This window comes from Triticum dicoccoides, chromosome 2B (genome assembly GCF_002162155.2).
Source record: "Triticum dicoccoides isolate Atlit2015 ecotype Zavitan chromosome 2B, WEW_v2.0, whole genome shotgun sequence".
Classification (NCBI taxonomy): Eukaryota; Viridiplantae; Streptophyta; class Magnoliopsida; order Poales; family Poaceae; genus Triticum; species Triticum dicoccoides.
In genome coordinates, this window is record NC_041383.1 from 80,037,931 (window position 1) to 80,061,169 (window position 23,239).

Here is a 23,239-nt window from a genome sequence, read left to right on the forward strand (position 1 = left end):
GGAGGGTGCGGGGGGTGCTCAGCGGCGAGGGGGATCTGGCGAGGGGGATTGAATAGCTATCAAGAGGGAGGGGGATCGAGATCGAGTGTCCTCATGAATATTCAATATTTTTTCATATTGAATATGAAAAAATATCATCAAATTTGAAAAAATATTCATGAATTCAAAAAGTGCCCGTGAAATTTAAAAATATTCATGATATCAAAAAGTGCCCGAGAAATGAAGACTACGATTTAAATACAATCGATCTTAGCTAGCTATCTGTTCACAATCTTCTTGCCCTTCTTTTTAGCAAATGGAGTTCTTCTGTGGAACAGACGTCCTTTAGGTAGGGTGGTCCTGCTTCTTCTTGTGGTGTGTGCTGCTACTTCATCGTTGTCGTCATGTTCGATCTTCGGGTCGCCGTACTTGTCGAAGTCTTGCTCATTGGCTACTCCATCCATTCCGATGATCTTCCTTTTGCCTCTCCTCACAACAACACGACTGGGCTTTGGCGGGTCGGTAATGAAGAAGCATTGGTCCACTTGGGAAGCCAGTACCCATGGCTCTTTTTTCGCGGTGATGTTTGCGCCCGCGGTCTTGGATTTGGCTTCGGGTATAACCATGGTGGTGAAATACCGGTCTTCTTTTAGGACGCTCTTGGCCCATCTGACATGGAACATCGGGACCTTCTCTCCAGCGTAGCTCAGCTCCCAGATCTCCTCGATCCTTCCGTAGTATCTGTCCTTGTCGTTACAGGTGTAGGATTCCATCGTTACCCCGGAGTTCTGATAACCATCGCTCTTCATGTCCTTGTTCTCGGTGTAGAATGTGTAGCCATTGATATCGTACGCCTCATAGGTCATCAAGTTTTGCTCGGCGCCCTGTGACAAGGCAAATATGAGTTGTTCTTCCGCGGAAGAATCCTCATGTAAAGTGTATGACAGAAGCTTCTGCTTGAACCAACGCATGAAACATGAGTTGTGCTCTTTGATTATATCTTCGTCCGTCCTCTGTTGGCCTCGGTCATTGTACGTCTTCTCAATAAAGGTTTTGTGCTCTACCACCCAAGGATCGACCACGTCTATGTGTTGTAGCGCGACTAGGTTTGATCTTTCAAAGTCGGCGAGTCGACCCTCGAAGTCGACATGCATTTCGCGGCGACCCTCACGGTGACCCCATCCAGCGAGCCTACCGAGGTGCCTGTTGACGGGCAGACCAACGGGGTTCTCGATGCCTAGATATATCGTGCAGTAGGAGATTCACTCTTCGGTCAGAAAGCCCCTGGCTATACTTCCCTCTGGACGTGACATGTTGTGAACGTATCCTTTGATGACACCATTCATCCTTTCGAACGGCATCATGCTGTGCAGGAACGTCGGCCCGAGTTGGATGATATCCTCCACAATATGGACCAGCAGATGCACCATAATGTCGAAGAATGCGGGCGGGAAGTACATCTCAAGCTCGCATAGTATCACCACGATCTCTTCCTGTAGCCTTCTGAGTTGCCTCACGCCAATCGACTTCCGAGAGATGACGTCGAAAAAGTTGCATAGGCCAAATAGCGTTTCACGGACGTGCGCGTCCATGATCCCATGGATTGCAACTGGAAGTATCTGCGTCATCAGCACGTGACAGTCGTGAGACTTCATCCCGCTAAACTTCTGATTCGCTGGGTCTAGGTATCTACTTATCTTCCCCGCGTAATCGTAAGGAAGTTTTACTCCTAGGAGGCAGGTGAAAAACTGCTCGATCTCCTCCTGACTTAGAGTGAAGCACGCGGGAGGGTAGTCATTTCCGGTCTTCTTCGCCTTTTTGCCTTTGCGACGATTTTCTGTGTCCTACTTCGCCTCATCATCATCATCATCATCATCATCATCATCATTAGCGTGAAGCTCCTGCCTGATGCCCATTGATTTCAAGTCTGCCCTTGCTTTCGGCCCATCTTTGGTCCTCTCTGGCATGTTGAGCAGGGTACCAAGCAGACTCTCGCACACGTTCTTCGTGATATGCATGACATCAAGGCTGTGAGGCACACGGTGGATCTTCCAGTACGGCAAGTCCTAGAAAACAGACCTCGTTTTCCATACCTTCAGCAGCGGCTCTGGTGCCTTTCGCTTCTTTCCCGGCTCTGGCGCCTTTTGCTTCTTTCCCGGCAGTGGGCAGTCTTTCCAATTTTTCAACAACTCGTCTATTTCCTCGCCGCTCCTCGTACACGGGCGTTTTCGGGGTTCAGTTTCACCATCGAACAGATCCTTGCGTTTCCTCCACGGGTCATCATCGCGAAGCCACCTTCGATGTCCCATGAACACAGTTTTCGAAGACCCGGGATCTCTATCTAGCTGGCGATACGTTGTGTCATCCATGCACCTTACGCATCCAGAAAATCCGTGGACTACCTGCCCCGCGAGATATCCGTAACCGAGATAGTCGTGCACCATCGTGAGCAGTGCGGCTCTCATAGGGAAATATTCTTTCTCTACAGCGTCCCACGTATTGGCTGGCGTTTTCCACAACGTGTCTAGCTCCTCCTTCAGCAGCCCCAGATACAAATTGATGTCATTCCCTCGTTGTTTCGGCCCTTCAATTAGCATACTCATGTGAATGTACTTCCTCTTCATGCACAACCAGGGGGGAAGGTTGTACATCCACACAAACACAGGCCAAGTGCTATGTGTGCTTCTCTGGCTGCCAAACGGATTGACTCCATCGGTGCTCCAGCCCAGCATGATGTTCCTTGGATCCTTCCCAAATTCTGGGTATTCGAAGTTCAACACTTTCCATTGGCTCGCATCCTTAGGGTGACTCAGCATCTTGTCTTTTTTATTTATCTCCGGATCATTTCCGTCATCTTCCCGCTTCTTCTCCTCCCTATCCGCGTGCCAACGTAGGAGCTTTGCTACCTTAGGGTCCGCGAAATACCGCTACAGACGAGGAGTGATCGGAAAGTACCACACCGATTTTCGAGGAGCTTTCTTCCTCTCCTTGTATCAAGTGACGCCGCACACCGGACATATGGTAGACTCCGCGTGCTCGTCCCGATAAATGATGCAATTGTTCATGCACACATGGTATTTCACGTGCGGTAAATCCAGAGGACACACAATTTTCTTCGCCTCCCTGAAACTGGTCGGGCACTTGTTCCCCTTGGGAAGACGTTCCTGCCAGAATGACATGTTCTCGTCGAAGCATGCGTCGGTCATTTTGTGGTTTACCTTCATCTCCAGAGCCATGAGCGTTACTTTAAGGCGGGTATCCTCGGGCTTGCATCCTTCATACAATGGAGTAACCGCGTCTATCTCCAGTTGATCCAGCTTGGCTCTCTCTCGGGCGGCAGCTCTTGCGTTATCCGTCTGCTTGAGAAGCAACTCTTGAATATGAGGGTCCTGCACCCAGCCTCCATCGTCGTCTGCTCCGGCATCTTCATCTTCATGATCATGCCCTTCGTCTTGATCTTCCTCATCATCATGTACGACATCTTCTACATGATGACTGTGTACAGCATCACCGTCGTGATCATGTCCTGGAGATTCTTCGTCTTCTCGCCCGCCCTCGCCGCGGTGGTTGTCTTGTTGCCCTTCCTCATTTCTTGCCCGGCTCCCATGGACGTCTTCATAGTCATCTTCATCACCTTGCCACCGATAGCCATCCATGAAACCACGCAAGAGCAGGTGGTCCCGCACCTGCCCGGAATCCGGGTCCGCAATAAGGCTCTTCAGCTTGCATCTTCGACACGGACATCTTATCTCCGTCTCGTTCTTTTGAAGCATCTCGGCCTTTGCGGAGCTCAAAAACCTATTCACGATGCCTTCGGTCATCGTGCGGACCATGGTCGCCTGCGGGGTAGAGCAAAACGATATTTTAGAACCAAGGAAAAATTTGGCATGACATTCCCTAAAAATAGGACCAAAAAGAATGCATAGTGCCAAAATTCTCGCCGAAACGGAAATGAATCAACATTCTGGCAAAATATTGGCAACTATCGCATTTCAAACACCGGTACCTGCAAACACAAACATATATGCAACACCACAAACATATGCAACATCACAAACATACATAGATCTAGCTAGGCCACAAAAAGTGCATGTGCACGTTGTTGGAGCGAGCTAGGGAGAAAAAAAGTAGATCTACAACATGAAGATAGCTTTCCCCTTACTTACCTATCAAAAAAAGGTAATTTCACCACTTAATTTTGATGAATCTATGGTGCAAATGAGGTGAGGAGGAGGAGGCAGCCGAAAGTTTGGAGAAGGAGGTGGAGGGAATGAAGTGGGGAAAGTGAGTGGATAGGTGTGGCTGTCCAAAATATCTTGTTGGGGTCCCAGGTTACTAATGGTGCACCACCAGCAAATGCGCCATTAGTATGCCTGCTTACTAATGGCGCACCTACAGGTGGTGCACCATTAGTAGTTTTGCAAAAAAGTAAAAAATATATATATACTAATGGCGCACTCTCTGTCTGGTGCGCCATTACTAGTCAGAACTAGTAATGCTGCACCTCGCTTGGATGCGCCATTAGTATGTATGGAAAAATGGGGAAAAATTTTATCACTAGTGGCGCACCGTTTTTCTGGTGCACCATTAGTGTCTTCCACACTAATAGCGCATCTCTAGAGGGTGCGCCAGTAGTATATAGTAGTGGTGCACCACCTGACAGGTGCGCCATTAGTGCCCATTCCATCTATAGCCCTTTTTGTAGTAGTGGTATGATAGAGAAACTGCTAGCTAAACCATTTGCAGGAGATGGAACATTGCATCCCGATTTACACCTTATCTTTGTGGATGAAGTTTGTGGATTATTTAAGCTTGCAGGTATTCCCGATGATGTTGTCAAAACGAAGGTCTTCTCTTTATCTTTCAAGGGAGATGCATTGGCATGGTATAGTCTACGTGATGATACAAAATCTTGGAATTATAAACAATTGAAGTTGGAATTTCACCATAAGTTCTATCCTATGCATCTTGTTCATGGTGATCGTAATTACATATATAATTTCTGGCCTTGCGAAGGAGAAAGCATCGCTCAAGCTTGGGGGAGGCTTAAGTCAATGTTATATTCATGCCCCAATAATGAGCTCTCAAGAGAAATGATTATTCAAAATTTTTATGCTCGACTTTCTCTCAATTATCGCACCATGCTCGATACTTCCTGTGCTGGCTCTTATATGCTGAATACTATTGAACTCAAATGGAACTTATTGGAAAGAATTAAATGCAACTCTGAAGATTGGGGTTCTGAGGATGGTAAGGAGTCAGGTATGACACCTAAGTTTGATTGTGTTAAATCTTTTATGGATACCGATGCCTTTCGTGGATTTAGCGCTAAATATGGACTTGACTCTGAGATAGTAGCTTCTTTCTGTGAATCTTTTGGTACTCACGTTGATCTCCCTAAGGAGAAGTGGTTTAAATATAATCCTCCCATTGAAGTAAAAGTAGTTGCACCTATTACAGTTGAAGAAAAGATTATCACTTATAATGATCCTATTGTTCCTACTACTTATGTTGAGAAACCACCTTTTCCTGTTAGGATAAAGGATCATGCTAAAACTTCGACTGTTGTTTGTAAGAGTAATACTAGAACTTATACACCTCCTGAGAAAATTAAAGTTGAACCTAGTATTGCTATGGTTAAAGATCTCTTGGATGATAATTTAGATGGGCATGTTATTTATTTCTGTGATGGAGCTGCTAATATTGCAAAACCAGATGCTAAGATACATAGACCCGTTGTAGGCATGCCTGTTATTTCTGTGGAAATAGGAGATCATTGTTATCATGGCTTGTGTGATATGGGTGCTAGTGCTAGTGCAATACCCTATGATTTATATAAAGAAATTATGCATGACATTGCACCTGTTGAGTTAGAAGATATTGATGTTATAATTAAGCTTGCCAATAGAGATACTATTAAACCTTTTGGGATTGTTAGAGATGTTGAAGTCTTGTGTGGGAAGGTCAAATACCCTGCTAATTTTCTTGTTCTTGGTTCCCCACAAGATGACTTTTGCCCTATTATATTTGGTAGACCCTTATTGAACACTGTTAAAGCTAAGTTTGACTATGAAAAGGATGTTGTTACGATTGGCTTGGATGATATGACTCATGAGTTTAATTTTGCTAAATTTCATAGACAACCCCGTGATAAAGAATTACCCAGTAAAGATGAAATAATTGGTCTTGCTTCTATTGCCGTGCCTCCTACTGATCCGTTAGAACGATATTTGCTAGACCATGAAAATTATATGTTTATGAAAGAAAGAAGGGAAATAGATAAAGTGTTTCTTAAACAGGAACCTATTCTGAAACATAACCTTCCTGTTGAAATTCTAGGGGATCCCCCTCCACCCAAGGGTGATCCCGTGTTTGAACTCAAACCATTACCTAATAATCTTAAGTATGCTTATCTTGATGAAAAGAAGATATATCCTGTTAATATTAGTGCTAACCTTTCAGAACAAGAAGAAGAAATATTATTGAAAACTCTGAAGAAGCACCGTGCTGCTATTGGATATACTCTAGATGATCATAAGGGCATTAGTCCTACTCTATGCCAACACAAAATTAAAGTGGAAAAAGTTGCCAAACCAGTTAGAGATCCTCAACGAAGATTAAATCCTAAGATGAAAGAAGTGGTAAGAAATGAGATACTAAAGCTCCTCGAGGCAGGTATAATTTATCCCATTGCTGATAGTGAATGGGTAAAACCTGTCCATTGTGTCCCTAAAAAGGGTGGTATTACTGTTGTTCCTAATGATAAAGATGAATTGATTCCGCAAAGAATTATTACAGGTTATAGGATGGTAATTGATTTCCGTAAATTAAATAAAGCTACTAAGAAAGATCATTACCCTTTACCTTTTATGTTTCAAATGCTAGAAAGACTATCCAAACATACACATTTCTGCTTTCTAGATGGTTATTCTGGTTTCTCTCAAATACCCGTGTCAGCGGAAGATCAATCAAAAACTACTTTTACTTGCCCTTTCGGTACTTTTGCTTATAGACGTATGCATTTTGGTTTATGTAATGCACCTGCTACCTTTCAAACATGTATGTTGGTGATACGTCCATTTTGCATCATGCTTTTATATCAATATTTATTGCATTATGGGCTGTTATTACACATTATATCTCAATACATATGGCTATTATCTCTTATTTTACAAGGTTTACCATGAAGAGGGGGAATGCCGGCAGCTGAAATTATGGCTGGAAAAGGAGCAAACATTGGAAACCTATTCTGCACAACTCCAAAAGTCCTGAAACTCCATGAAACAACTTTTTGGAATTTATAAGAATTTTTGAGCGAAATAAATAGGCCAGGGGGCCCACAGCCTGTCCAGGAGACAGGGGGCGCGCCCCCCTATAGGGCGCCCCCCCCTATAGGGCGCGCCCCCTATCTCCTGGGCCCCCTGGTGGGCCTCCGGTGTCCATCTTCTGTTATATCATCACTTTTACCCTGGAAAAAAATCGTGGGCAAGCTTACGGAACGAAACTCCGCCGCCACGAGGCGGAACCTTGGCGGAACCAATCTAGGGCTCTGGCAGAGCTGTTCTGCCGGGGACACTTCCTCCTGGGAGGGGGAAATCATCACCAACGTCGTCACCAACAATCCTCTCATCGGGAGGGGGTCAATCTCCATCAACATCTTCACCAACACCATCTCCTCTGAAACCCTAATTCATCTCTTGTATCCAATCTTATATCCAAAACCACAAATTGGTACCTGTGGGTTGCTAGTAGTGTTGATTACTCCTTGTAGTTGATACTTATTGGTTTACTTGGTGGAAGATTATATGTTCAGATCCTTACTGCATAGTATTACACCTCTGATTGTGAACATGAATATGCTTTGTGAGTAGTTGCTTTAGTTCCTGAGGACATGGGTGAAGTCTTGCTATTAGTAGTCATGTGAATTTGGTAGTCGTTCGATATTTTGATGAGATGAATGTTGTCTTCTCCTCTAGTAGTGTCATGTGAACGTTGACTACATGAAACTTCACCATTATTGGGCCTAGAGGAGGGCATAGGGAAGTAATAAGTAGATGATGGGTTGCTAGAGTGACAGAATCTTAAACCCTAGTTTATGCGTTGCTTCGTTAGTGGCTGATTTGGATCCACATGTTTCATGCTATGGTTAGGTTTACCTTAATACTTTTGTTGTAGTTGTGGATTCTTGCAATAGGGGTTAATCATAAGTGGGATGCTTGTCCAAGTAAGGGTAGTACCCATGCACCGGTCCACCCTCATATCAAATTATCAAAGTACCGAACGCGAATCATATGAGCGTGATGAAAACTAGCTTGATGATAATTCCCAATGTGTCCTCGGGAGCTCCTTTATTATTATTAGAAATTGTCCAGGCTTATCCTTTGCTACATAAAGGATTGTGCCACCTTGATGCACCTTATTTACTTTGTTTACTTGTTACTCGTTACTATTTATCTTATCACAAAACTATTTATCACCTACAATTTCAGTGCTTGTAGAGAAAACCTTACTGAAAACCGCTTATCATTTCCTTCTGCTCCTCGTTGGGTTCTACACTCTTACTTATCGAAAGGACTATGATAGATCCCCTACACTTGTGGGTCATCAAGACTCTTTTCTGGCGCCATTGCTGGGGAGTTTAGCGCTTTTGGTGAGTGGACCTTGGTAAGGAAACATTTGTATAGTGTGCTGAAATTTTCTGTTACTTGTCACTATGGAAACTAATCCTTTGAGGGGCTTGTTTGGGGCATCTTCGCCCCGACCAGTATAGCAAAGAGTTGCTCCTCAACCTACTGAACCTACTGAAAATGTTCACATCGAAATCCCTTCGGGTATGATAGAGAAATTGCTAGCTAATCCATTTGCAGGAGATGGAACATTGCATCCCGATTTACCCCTTATCTTTGTGGATGAAGTTTGTAGATTATTTAAGCTTGCAGGTATTCCCGATGATGTTGTCAAAACGAAGGTCTTCCCTTTATCTTTGAAGGGAGATGCATTGACATGGTTATCATTATTATCATGGCTTGTGTGATATGGGTGCTAGTGCTAGTGCAATACCCTATGATTTATATAAACAAATTATGCATGACATTACACCTGTTGAGTTAGAAGATATTGATGTTACAATTAAGCTTGCCAATAGAGATACTATTAAACCTTTTGGGATTGTTAGAGATGTTGAAGTCTTGTGTGGGAAGGTCAAATACCCTGCTGATTTTCTTGTTCTTGGTTCCCCACAAGATGACTTTTGCCCTATTATATTTGGTAGACCCTTCTTGAACACTGTTAAAGCTAAGATTGACTGTGAAAAGGATGTTGTTATGATTGGCTTGGATGATATGACTCATGAGTTTAATTTTGCTAAATTTCATAGACAACCCAGTGATAAAGAATTATCCAGTAAAGATGAAATAATTGGTCTTGCTTCTATTGCCGTGCCTCCTACTGATCCGTTAGAACGATATTTGCTAGACCATGAAAATTATGCATTTATGAAAGAAAGAAGGGAAATAGATAAGTGTTCCTTAAACAAGAACCTATTCTGAAACATAACCTTCCCGTTGAAATTCTAGGGGATCCCCCTCCACCCAAGGGTGATCCCGTGTTTGAACTCAAACCATTACCTAATAATCTTAAGTATGCTTATCTTGATGAAAAGAAGATATATCCTGTTATTATTAGTGCTAACCTTTCAGAACAAGAAGAAGAAAGATTATTGAAAACTCTGAAGAAGCACCGTGCTGCTATTGGATATACTCTGGATGATCCTAAGGGCATTAGTCCTACTCTATGCCAACACAAAATTAAACTGGAAAAAGATGCCAAACCAGTCAGAGATCCTCAACGAAGATTAAATCCTAAGATGAAAGAAGTGGTAAGAAATGAGATACTAAAGCTCCTCGAGGCAGGTATAATTTATCCCATTGCTGATAGTGAATGGGTAAGCCCTGTCCATTGTGTCCCTAAAAAGGGTGGTATTACTGTTGTTCCTAATGATAAATATGAATTGATTCCGCAAAGAATTATTACATGTTATAGGATGGTAATTGATTTCCGTAAATTAAATAAAGCTACTAAGAAAGATCATTACCCTTTACCTTTTATGGATCAAATGCTAGAAAGACTATCCAAACATACACATTTCTGCTTTCTAGATGGTTATTCTGGTTTCTCTCAAATACCTGTGTCAGCGGAAGATCAATCAAAAACTACTTTTACTTGCCCTTTCGGTACTTTTGCTTATAGACGTATGCATTTTGGTTTATGTAATGCACCTGCTACCTTTCAAAGATGTATGTTGGTGATACGTCCATTTTGCATCATGCTTTTATATCAATATTTATTGCATTATGGGCTGTTATTACACATTATATCTCAATACATATGGCTATTATCTCTTATTTTACAAGGTTTACCATGAAGAGGGGGAATGCCGGCAGCTAGAATTATGGCTGGAAAAGGAGAAAACGTTGGAAACCTATTCTGCACAACTCCAAAAGTCCTGAAACTCCATGAAACAACTTTTTGGAATTTATAAGAATTTCTGAGCGAAAGGAATAGGCCAGGGGGCCCATAGCCTATCCAGGAGACAGGGGGCGCCCCCCCTTATAGGGCGCGCCCGCCCTATAGGGCGCGCCCCCTATCTCCTGGGCCCCCTGGTGGGCCTTGGCGTCCATCTTCTGCTATATCATCACTTTTACCCTGGAAAAAATCATGGGCAAGCTTACGGAACGAAACTCCGCCCCCACAAGGCGGAACCTTGGCGGAACCAATCTAGGGCTCTGGCAGAGCTGTTCTGCCGGGGACACTTCCCTCTGGGAGGGGGAAATCATCACCAATGTCGTCACCAACGATCCTCTCATTGGGAGGGGGTCAATCTCCATCAACATCTTCACCAACAGCATCTCCTCTGAAACCCTAGTTCATCTCTTGTATCCAATCTTATATCCAAAACCACAAATTGGTACCTGTGGGTTGCTAGTAGTGTTGATTACTCCTTGTAGTTGATTATTATTGGTTTAATTGGTGGAAGATTATATGTTCAGATCCTTACTGCATATTATTACACCTCTGATTGTGAACATGAATATGCTTTGTGAGTAGTTACTTTAGTTCCTGAGGACATGGGTGAAGTCTTGCTATTAGTAGTCATGTGAATTTGGTATTCGTTCGATATTTTGATGAGATGAATGTTGTCTTCTCCTCTAGTGGTGTCATGTGAACGTCGACTACATGAAACTTCACCATTATTGGGCCTAGAGGAGGGCATAGGGAAGTAATAAGTAGATGATGGGTTGCTAGAGTGACACAAGCTTAAACCCTAGTTTATGCATTGCTTCGTTAGGGGCTGATTTGGATCCACATGTTTCATGCTATGGTTGGGTTTACCTTAATACTTTTGTTGTAGTTGCGGATGCTTGCAATAGGGGTTAATCATAAGTGGGATGCTTGTCCAAGTAAGGGCAGTACCCAAGCACCGGTCCACCCACATATCAAATTATCAAAGTACCAAACGCGAATCATATGAGCGTGATGAAAACTAGCTTGATGATAATTCCCAATGTGTCCTCGGGAGCTCCTTTATTATTATTAGAAATTGTCCAGGCTTATCCTTTGCTACATAAAGGATTGGGCCACCTTGATGCACCTTATTTACTTTGTTTACTTGTTACTCGTTACTATTTATCTTATCACAAAACTATTTATCACCTACAATTTCAGTGCTTGCAGAGAAAACCTTACTGAAAACCGCTTATCATTTCCTTCTACTCCTCGTTGGGTTCGACACTCTTACTTATCAAAAGGACTACGATAGATCCCCTACACTTGTGGGTCATCAAGACTCTTTTCTGGCGCCGTTGCTGGGGAGTGTAGCACTTTTGGTGAGTGGAACTTGGTAAGGAAACATTTATCTAGTGTGCTGAAATTTTCTGTTACTTGTCACTATGAAAACTAATCCTTTGAGAGGCTTGTTTGGGGTATCTTCACCCCAACCAGAAGATCAAAGATTTGCTCCTCAACCTACTGAACTTTATGAAAATATTTACTTTGAGATTCCTTCGGGTATGATAGAGAAACTGCTAGCTAATCCATTTGCAGGAGATGGAACATTGCATCCCGATTTACACCTTATCTTTGTGGATGAAGTTTGTGGATTATTTAAGCTTGCAGGTATTCCCGATGATGTTGTTAAAAGGAAGGTCTTCCCTTTATCTTTGAAGGGAGATGTATTGACATGATTTAGGCTATGTGATGATACGGGATCTTGGAATTATAAGCGACTGAAGTTGGAATTTCACCAGAAGTTCCATCCTATGCATATTGTTCATCGTGATCGTAATTACATATGTAATTTCTGGCCTCGCGAAGGAGAAAGCATCGCTCAAGATTGGGGGAGGCTTAAGTCAATGTTATATTCATGCCCCAATCATGAGCTCTCTCGGGAAATGATTATTCAAAATTTTTATGCTCGACTTTCTCTTGATAATCGCAACCTGCTCGATACTTCCTGTGCTGGTTCTTATATGCTGATGACTATTGATTTCAAGTGGGACTTATTGGAAAGAATTAAACGCAACTCTGAAGATTGGGGCTCCGACGATGGTAAGGAGTCAGGTATGACACCTAAGTTCGATTGTGTTAAATCTTTTATGGATACCAATGTTTTTCGTGGATTTAGCACTAAGTATGGACTTGACTCTGAGATAGTAGCTACTTTTTGTGAATCTTTTGCTACTCACGTTGATCTCCCTAAAGAGAAGTGGTTTAAATATAATCCTCCTATTGAAGTTAAACTAGTTGCACCTATTACAGTCGAAGAAAAGACTATTACCTATAGTGATCCTATTGTTCCTACTGCTTATGTTGAAAAACCTCCTTTTCCTGTTAGGATAAAGGATCATGCTAAAGCTTCGACTGTTGTTTGTAAGAGTAATACTAGGAATTATACACCTCCTGAGCAAATTAATGTTGAACCTAGTATTGCTATGGTAAAAGATCTCTTGGATGAGAAATTAGATGGGCATGTTATTTCTTTCTTGGGCGAGACTGCTAATATTGCTAGGCCTGACACTAAGACACGTAGACCTGTCATAGGCATGCCTGTTATTTCTGTTAAAATAGGAGATCATTGTTATCATGGCTTATGTGATATGGGTGCCAGTGCTAGTGCGATACCTTATGATCTTTATAAACAAATTATGCACGACATTGCACCCTTTGAATTAGAAGACATTGATGTTACTATTAAGCTTGCTAATAGGGTTACCATTAAACCTATTGGGATTGTTAGAGATGTTTAAGCTTTGTGTGGGAAGGTTAAATACCCTGCTGATTTCCTTGTTCTTGGTTCCCCACAAGATGATTTTTGTCCCATTATTTTTGGTAGACCCTTCTTGAATACTGCTAGTGCTAAGATTAATTGTAAAAATAATATTGTCACTGTTGGCATAGATGGTATGTCTCATGAGTTTAATTTCGCTAAGTTTAGTAGACAACCTCGTGAAAGGGAACCACCTACCAAGGATGAGATTATTGGTCTTGCTTCCATTGCTGTTCCTCCAACTGATCCGTTAGAACAATATTTGCTAGATCATGAAAACGATATGTTTATGAAGGTAAGGGAAGAAATAGATGAAGTGTTCCTTAAACAGGAACCTATGCTAAAACATAACCTTCCCGTTGAAATTCTTGGGGACCCCCCTCCACCCAAGGGTGATCCCGTGTTTGAACTCAAACCATTACTTGATAATCTTAAGTATGCTTATCTTGATGAAAAAGAAATATATCCTATTATTATTAGTGCTAACCTTTCAGAGAAATAAGAAGAAAGATTATTGAAAACTCTGAAGAAGCACCGAGCTTCTATTGGATATACTCTGGATGATCTTAAGGGCGTTAGTCCCACGCTATGTCAACACAAAATTACATTGGAGGACGATGCCAAACCAGTTAGAGATCCTCAAAGACGATTAAATCCCAAGATGAAGGAAGTGGTAAGAAAGGAGATACTAAAGCTCCTTGAAGCAGGTATTATTTATCCCGTTGCTGATAGTGAATGGGTAAGCCCTATCCATTGTGTCCCCAAAAAGGGAGGTATTACCGTTGTTCCTAATGATAAAGATGAATTGATCCCAAGAATTATTATAGGTTATAGGATGGTAATTGATTTCCGTAAGTTAAATAAAGCTACCAAGAAAGATCATTACCCTTTACCCTTTATTGATCAAATGCTAGAAAGGCTATCCAAACACACACATTTTTGCTTTCTAGATGGTTATTCTGGTTTCTCTCAGATACCTGTGTCAGCGAAGGATCAATCTAAAACTACTTTTACTTGCCCTTTTGGTACTTTTGCTTATAGACGTATGTCTTTTGGTTTATGTAATGCACCTGCTACCTTTCAAAGATGCATGATGGCTATATTCTCTGATTTTTGTGAAAAGATTTGTGAGGTATTCATGGATGACTTCTCCGTTTATGGATCCTCTTTTGATGATTGTTTGAGCAACCTTGATCGAGTTTTGCAGAGATACGAAGACACTAGTCTCGTCCTGAATTGGGAAAAGTGTCACTTTATGGTTAATGAAGGCATTTTCTTGGGGCACAAGATCTCCGAGAGAGGTATTGAAGTTGATAAAGCCAAAGTTGATGCTATTGAAAAGATGCCATGTCCCAAGGATGTAAAAGGTATAAGAAGTTTCCTTGGTCATGCCGGTTTTTATAAGAGGTTCATTAAGGACTTTTTCTAAAATCTCTAGGCCTCTGACTAATTTATTGCAAAAAGATATTCCTTTTGTCTTTGATGATGATTGTGTACAAGCATTTGAAGTGCTTATGAAAGCTTTGATCACTGCACCTATTGTTCAGCCACCTGATTGGAATTTACCTTTTCAAATTATGTGCGATGCTAGTGATTATGCTGTAGGTGTTGTTTTAGGGCAAAGAGTTGATAAGAAATTGAATGTTATCCAGTATGCTAGTAAGACTCTTGGTACTGCCCAGAGAAATTATGCTAGTACTGAATAAGAGTTCTGAGCAGTTGTGTTTGCATGTGATAAGTTTAGACCTTATATTGTTGATTCCAAAGTTACTATTCACACTGATCATGCTGCTATTAAATATCTTATGGAAAATAAAGATGCTAAGCCTATACTCATTAGATGGGTTCTCTTGCTCCAGGAATTTGACTTGCATATTATTGATAGAAAGGGAGCTGAGAACCCCGTTGCAGATAACTTGTCTAGGTTAGAGAATGTTCTTGATGACCCACTGCATATTAATGATAGCTTTCCTGATGAACAATTAGTGGTCGTCAATGCTTCTCGTACTGCTCCTTGGTATGCTGATTATGCTAATTACATTGTTGCTAAATATTTACCGCCTAGTTTCACATACCAGCAAAAGAAAAAGTTCTTTTATGATTTAAGACATTACTTCTGGGATGACCCACACCTTTATAAAGAAGGAGTAGATGGTGTTATTAGACGTTGTGTGCCTGAGCATGAACATGAACAGATTCTACGTAAGTGTCACTCTGAATCTTATGGAGGACACCACGCTGGAGATAGAACTGCACACAAGGTACTACAATCTGGTTTTTATTGGCCTACTCTCTTCAAAGATGCTCGTAAGTTTGTCTTATCTTGTGATGAATGTCAGAGAATAGGTAATATTAGTAGACGTCAAGAAATGCCGATGAATTATTCTCTTGTTATTGAACCGTTTGATGGTTGGGCTTTGATTATATGGGACCTTTTCCTGCCTCTAATGGTTATAAACATATTTTAGTTGCTGTCGATTACGTTACTAAGTGGGTAGAAGCTATTCCAACTAGTAGTGCTGATCATACCACTTCTATTAAAATGCTTAAAGAAGTTATTTTTCCAAGGTTTGGAGTCCCTAGATATCTTATGACTGATGGTGGTTCACATTTTATTCATGGTGCTTTCCGTAAGATGCTTGCTAAGTATGCTGTCAATCATAGAATAGCATCTCCTTATCATCTGCAGTCTAGTGGTCAAGTAGAGTTGAGCAACACAGAGCTCAAATTAATTTTGCAAAAGACTGTTAATAGATCTAGAAAGAATTGGTCCAAAAAACTTGATGATGCATTATGGGCCTATAGAACTGCATGCAAAAATCCTATGGGTATGTCTCCGTATAAGATGGTTTATGGAAAAGCATCTCATTTGCCTCTTGAACTAGAACATAAAGCATATTGGGCTATTAAAGAGCTCAATTATGACTTCAAGCTTTCCGGTGAGAAGAGGTTATTTGATATTAGCTCACTCGATGAGTGGAGAACCCAAGCTTATGAGAATGCCAAGCTATTCAAAGAAAAAGTCAAATGCTGGCATGATAAGAGGATACAAAAGCATGAGTTTAACGTCAGAGATTATGTGTTATTATTCAACTCTTGTTTAAGATTTTTTGCAGGAAAGCTTCTCTCTAAATGGGAAGGCCCCTACATTATCGAAGAGGTCTATCGTTCTGGTGCCATAAAAATCCACAACTTCGAAGGCATAAGTCCGAGGGTGGTAAACAGTCAAACAATTAAACATTATATTTCAGGTAATCCTATCAATGTTGAAACTAATATTATTGAAACCGTAACCCCTGAGTAATACATAAGGGACACTTTCCAGAACGTTCCAGACTCCAAAAAGGCATAGGTATGTGGTACGGTAAGTAAACCGACTCCAAAACAACTCTAATGGCAATTTTTATCAGTTTTGGATTATTTAAGAATTTTAGGAAGAAAGAAGTAGTCCGAAAGGGACACGAGGCTCCCACGAGAGTGTTTCTTCATCACATGGGTATGGGCACTCCCCTTGGCAACTGCCAAGCTTGGGGGAGGTGCCCCGGTATCGTATCATCATCACACTCTTATCTTTACCATTTTATTTAGTTCAATCCTTTTAGTAGTATCTTGATCTAGTAGATTGAAGTTTTGATATCAAGTAGTTTTGAATTTTTGCTTTGTGGTCTCTTTTTGTAATCGAGTTCATGAGTTATCTATAATAAAGATTAGTGTTGAGTCAAGGGCTTTGCTATCTTGCTATGATCTTGAGAAAAATAGAAAGAATAGAAAGAATAAAAGAGTTCATATTGATCTTATGGATAGTGATGACTTCACACATAGAAAGTATGAGGCTTAAAAGTTGTTGAGAGTTGATAAGCATAGTTTTGGTCATCGTTGCAATTAATAGGAAGTAATAAGGAAAGAGAGGTTTCACATATAAATATACTATCTTGGACATCTTTTATGATTATGAGCACTCTTTAAGTATGACATGCTAAAAGAGTCGACGTTGGACAAGGAAGACAACATAATGGTTTATGTTTTCTCACATCTTAGTTAAAGTATATTGTCATTGACCTTCCAAACATGTTGAGCTTGCCTTTACCCCTCATGCTAGCCAAATTCCTAGCACCAAGTAGAGATACTACTTGTGCTTCCAAATATCCGTAAAACCAGTCTTGCCATGAGAGTCCACCATATTTACCTATGGATTGAGTAAGATCCTTCAAGTAAGTTGTCATCTGTGCAGGCAATAAAAATTGCTCTCTAGATATGCATGACTTATTAGTGCGGAGAAAATAAGCTTTATACGATCTTGTTATGGAAGCAAGAAAAGCGACGGACTGCATAATAAAGGTCCATATGCAAGTGGCAATATAAATTGACGTTCTTTCGTACTAAGATTTTGTGTATCCAACCCTAAAAGTGCATGACAACCTATGCTTCCCTCTGCGAAGGGCCTATCTTTTAGTTTATATTTTTACTTTATGCAAGAGTCAAGGTGATCTTCACCTTTCCCTTTTTCATTTTATCCTTTTGGCAAGCTCCTCGTGTTTGAAAGATCATGATATATATATATATCCAATTGGATGTTCGTTAGCATGGACTATTATTGTTGACATCACCTAAAGGTGAATACGCGGGGAGGCAACACAATAATCCCCTATCTTTCTCAGTGTCCGGCTGAAACTCTATAACCACAAGTATTGCGTGAGTGTTAGCAATTGTAGAAGACTATATGATAGTTGAGTATGTGAATTTGCTGAAAAGCTCTATTCTTGACTCTTTGTGATGTTACGATAAATTGCAATTGCTTCAATGACTGAGATTATAGTTTGTTAGCTTTCAATGAAGTTTCTGAACCATACTTGACATTGTGAATTGATTGTTACTTGAGCATAAGAATCCATATGACAAAATCTATATATGTTGCTGTTATAAGAATGATCATGATGCCCTCATGTCCGTATTTTATTTTTATCAACACCTCTATCTCTAAACACGTGGACATATTTTTTGATTTTCAGCTTCCGCTTCGGGACAAGCGAGGTCTAAGCTTGGGGGAGTTGATACATCCATTTTGCATCATGCTTTTATATCAATATTTATTGCATTATGGGCTGTTATTACACATTATATATCAATATTTATGGCTATTCTCTCTTATTTTATAAGGTTTACCATGAAGAGGGGGAATGCCGGCAGCTAGAATTCTGGCTGGATAAGGAGCAAACATTGGAAACCAATTCTGCACTGCTCCAAAAGACCTGAAACTTCACGAAACTTATTTTTGGAATTAATAAAAAATATTGAGCAGAAGAAATACCTCAGGGGGCCCACACCCTGGCCAGGAGGGTGGGGGGCGCGCCCACCCCTACTGGGTGCACCCCCTGTCTCCTAGGCCCCCTGGTGGCCCTCTGGTGTTCATCTTCTGCTATATGAAGGCGTTTACCCTGAAAAAAATCATGGGCAAGCTTACGGGACGAAACTCCGCCGCCACAAGGAGGAACCTTGGCGGAACCAATCTAGAGCTCCGGCAGAGCTGTTTTGCTGGGGACACTTCCCTCCATGAGAGGGAAATCATCACCATCGTCATCACCAATGATCCTCCCATCGGGAAAGGGTCAATCTACATCAACATCTTCACCAGCACCATCTCCTCTCAAACCCTAGTTCATCTCTTGTATCCAATCTTGTATCCAAAACCACAAATTGGTACCCGTGGGTTGCTAGTAGTGTTGATTACTCCTTATAGTTGATGCTTATTGGTTTACTTGGTGGAAGACCATATGTTCAGATCTTTAATGCATATTATTACACCTCTGATTATGAACATGAATATGCTTTGTGAGTAGTTACGTTTGTTCCTAAGGACATGGGTGAAGTCTTGCTATTAGTAGTCATGTGAATTTGGTATTCGTTCGATATTTTGATGAGATGTATGTTGTCTCTCCTCTAGTGGTGTTATGTGAACGTCGACTACATGACACTTCACCATTATTTGGGCCTAGAGGAAGGCATTGGGAAGTAATAAGTAGATAATAGGTTGCTAGAGTGACATAAGCTTAAACCCTAGTTTATGCGTTGCTTCGTGAGGGGCTGATTTGGATCCATATGTTTAATGATGTGGTTAGGTTTACCTTAATACTTTTGTTGTAGTTGCGGATGCTTGCAATAGGGGTTAATCATAAGTGGGATGCTTGTCCAAGTAACGGCAGTACCCAAGCACTGGTCCACCCACATATCAAATTATCAAAGTACCGAACGTGAATCATAAGAGCGTGGTGAAACTAGCTTGACTATAATTCCCATGTGTCCTCGGGTGCGCTTTTCTCATTATAAGAAATTGTCCAGGCTTGTCCTTATCTACAAAAAGGATTGGGCCACCTTGCTACACTTTATTTACTTCCATTGCTTGTTACTCGTTACAATTTATCTTATCACAAAACTATCTATTACCTACAATTTCAGTGCTTGCAGAGAAAACCTTACTGAAAACCGCTTATCATTTCCTTCTGCTCCTCGTTGGGTTCGACACTCTTACTTATCGAAAGTACTACGATAGACCCCCTACACTTGTGGCTCATCAGGCGCTAAAGCTAAAGCTTAGCAGTAGCGCCTACTGGCACGCGCTACTGCTATATGTACTTAGTAGTAGTGCTCTCCAAGCCACTCACTACTGCTAACTACTAGTAGCGCTTTCCCAAACAACCGCTACTACTATGATTCAGTATTCCATTTCTTTTGAACTTTAGTTCATATTCATACACCTGTATACAGTAGCAATTTAGAGAATGTTTTTACATTATAATGAGTTAGTAAATCACTAGGTGAAAGAACCTTGGACTAGTTTCAAGTGCATGGATCCAAAGTAACCAATGGTCACTTTGGATCCATCCATTTGAAACTAATCCACGGTTCTTTCACCCAATGACACAATAACTTATCATCATCATCATCATCATAATATCATTAACAACTTATCATCATAATATATCATTGTCATATAACTCCTTATAATCATCATTTTTGTCCATGATGAGACATCATATAACAACTTCGTCACTAGTTATAATAACAACTCCTCCTCCTCATAATCACTACTCCTACTCAGCATCACCATCAAGTCTAAGACATTGTAGTCATATATAATCAACACTAACTAATTGTTGTTAATACTTAGGACCTACTCCTCTCTCCTAGCTAAAATACCATAAAACAGATAAAACGGTCCTTCACCATAATGGAGAATGGACATAAACCTATATCCAACTTGTTCCTTGCACACATTCATTTTGTCTCCAATTATTTGCCTGCGCGCATTCATCACTTTGCTCCATTCTTTGATTTTGAGCCTTCCATCATTTGAAGAAATCTAGTATGCAGTATGGTAAGCCTTCGAAGGAGTTGGTCGTAAGCTAACCATATGCATATCACCTTTGGTAAATAGCATGTCAGGCACAACCTGCTTCGGGAGAATCTGTTCAAAAATGAAATAGTAACATATATAGTTAGCAATGTAGTTTACTTAAGAATAATGTATGCAATGAAGTTACCATCATTAACAAAATCTTACCAAGTTTTTGGCAATGAAGTTACCATCAAGCAATTTATGGACTAGTGGCACGTATCTAGTATAATTTGGGCTGATACAGTGACTGGTTTTGAAGGCCTCAACATCTTCTATGAATGAGACAAGATAACCTTTCTCCTCACAATTAAGCTTGGAGTCAGTTGTAGTATGTGATGTCTACTATCTTCCAAGTATTTCTTGAAGATAAGAAATAAGCTGACAATATAAATAAATAAGTTTAGTACGGACAAACACCAAATATTTTTAAATTAACAACATAAATTACTGAGCTTAACAAATTAGTTTGACAAACTCACATCTAGGTAAAACTGGAGGCATATCCACATCCACCCAGATGTCGATATTATCATCATCATCATAATCTTCGGGACGAATATCAAATCTTATTCGCATTCCCTCCTCAAATTCATATGCCTTGTAGAGAGCTCCCCAATTAGAGCAACCAAAATGGGAGCGATCGACCGCATTGTACAGCTTAACCAGAAACTCATAACCATGTTTAGTTCTTAAGTGAGCCCTCCTCGTCTCCACATTCTCAAAGTCATCTAAACCAAAACCAAGCTTCTCCAATACATATGGTCTAGCATGGCACGTGATGTACTAATCGAATTGAATTTTTTTCCATAAATTACACGTTGAACAAAAGAAGCACAAGTGATGCTATTAATTATGATGAAATGCTTGTCGTTGCATACCATACAAACATCGAAGGTCTCTTCCAGCTTCACGGTGAAAAACCTATCATTTTGCAGGTGAGGAAACCTGTCGCACACACTGTCGTGGATTTGTCACGGCAGATGTCCTTAGTGTTAGGGCTTAGTCGCGAGGCGAACGCATCTATGTGGTAGCTTGAGAGGGGTTGAGCGGAATCGAGAGACGCAACACAAGATAGGGATTTAGACAGCTTCGGGCCCCGGGAAACATCATTCGGTAAAAACCCTACATGCTGTTTGAGGCTAGGTCTCATTATCATCACGAGGGAGTCGCCGTAAACCGGCTGTCCTCTTTGTGTCTAGTCCTAAGATTGTTTCTTCTTGCTTGTAGCCTTCTCCCCCTTTGGGGAGCCCTGCCCCTCCTTATATATGTTGCAGGGGCGGCTTACATGTAGAGTCCTATTAGGATTAGGAATAGTCTATCTCTAATACAAACCGGATACAAGTCCAGGTCTTAACTCCTTGTAAGACAAATATTCCTTATGCCTTTGCTCTTAAACCGGCCCACCATAGTATGAACCGGCCTTCATGAACCGCCCGTTGGGCCACCAGGTCTTGTCGCTCCTCGCACCCGCCTGCCGGATTACCAATGAGTCATGAACCGCCAGGTCGCCAGTGAACCGCCAAGTGCCAGCGGGTTCTTCAGGTAAACCGCCAAGTCCGGCCGGGTTATACTTCCGGCTGGTTTGCGCCACGGGGTATATCCCCGACATTAGCCCCCAGTTTAATTTGGATTTATCCATGTTAAACTGATCCTGTGAAATAAACACAAGAACAAACTTGACAGATTATGCTCCGGGTTAAGAATTCTTGTAAACCGGCATATGATCATCCTTAAATCCTTGTCATTTCCTCCTTCTAGAAAATCTGGGTCAACAAGCCAGCTTCATACTCAATTTGCTGACATTGATTTCTCATAGAGAAAATTTGTGAAGAATAATCCACTTGAGTCGGCCTTCAATGCTCTGATTTGACAAAAATATTGCTCTTCAAATATTCAACTGATGTTCAGCCGGTCTGAAGATGTAAAACTTGCCGGTTTAATATTACCAAAATTGCCGGGTTATAAAAACTGATAATTCCGGGTCATGATTGTTGCCAACGCCAGTTCATGTTTATTGATGACGCCGGGTTGCAGACACAAGGTCGTAATGGTTGGTGACGCCGGGTCAATCCGGTTTGCTCAAAACAGAGAATTTAAAAATAGTTCTTCCATAATAATATAATACCTGTAGCCCCCAAGTCTTGAGTAGAACAAAGTGATGGCTTAAGACTTGTTTCAATATAAATACTGCCACTTAAGAAGAAATCCATGTTGTTCATCCCAGTCACTTAGTAAAAACTGAATACTCCATATTATGTAGCCCCCAAGTGTCGGGTCATTATGCAATAATAAGCAGGGACTTTGTAGGTATAATCATATAGATTTGAGCAATGATGTGTAGCCCCCAAGGGCCGGCTCAGTAAGATAATATTGAGCTGGGACTTGATATATACTTCAATGAAAATAACATCATATGATGTAAGCCCCATCATGGGACTTGAATCCACGTCCACAAGGTTAAGAGCCTTGTGCTGTACCAATTGAGCAGTGGACCCTTCAATATAATGAATAAAAAGCTTTGTACCTTCAATTGTTGACAGGAG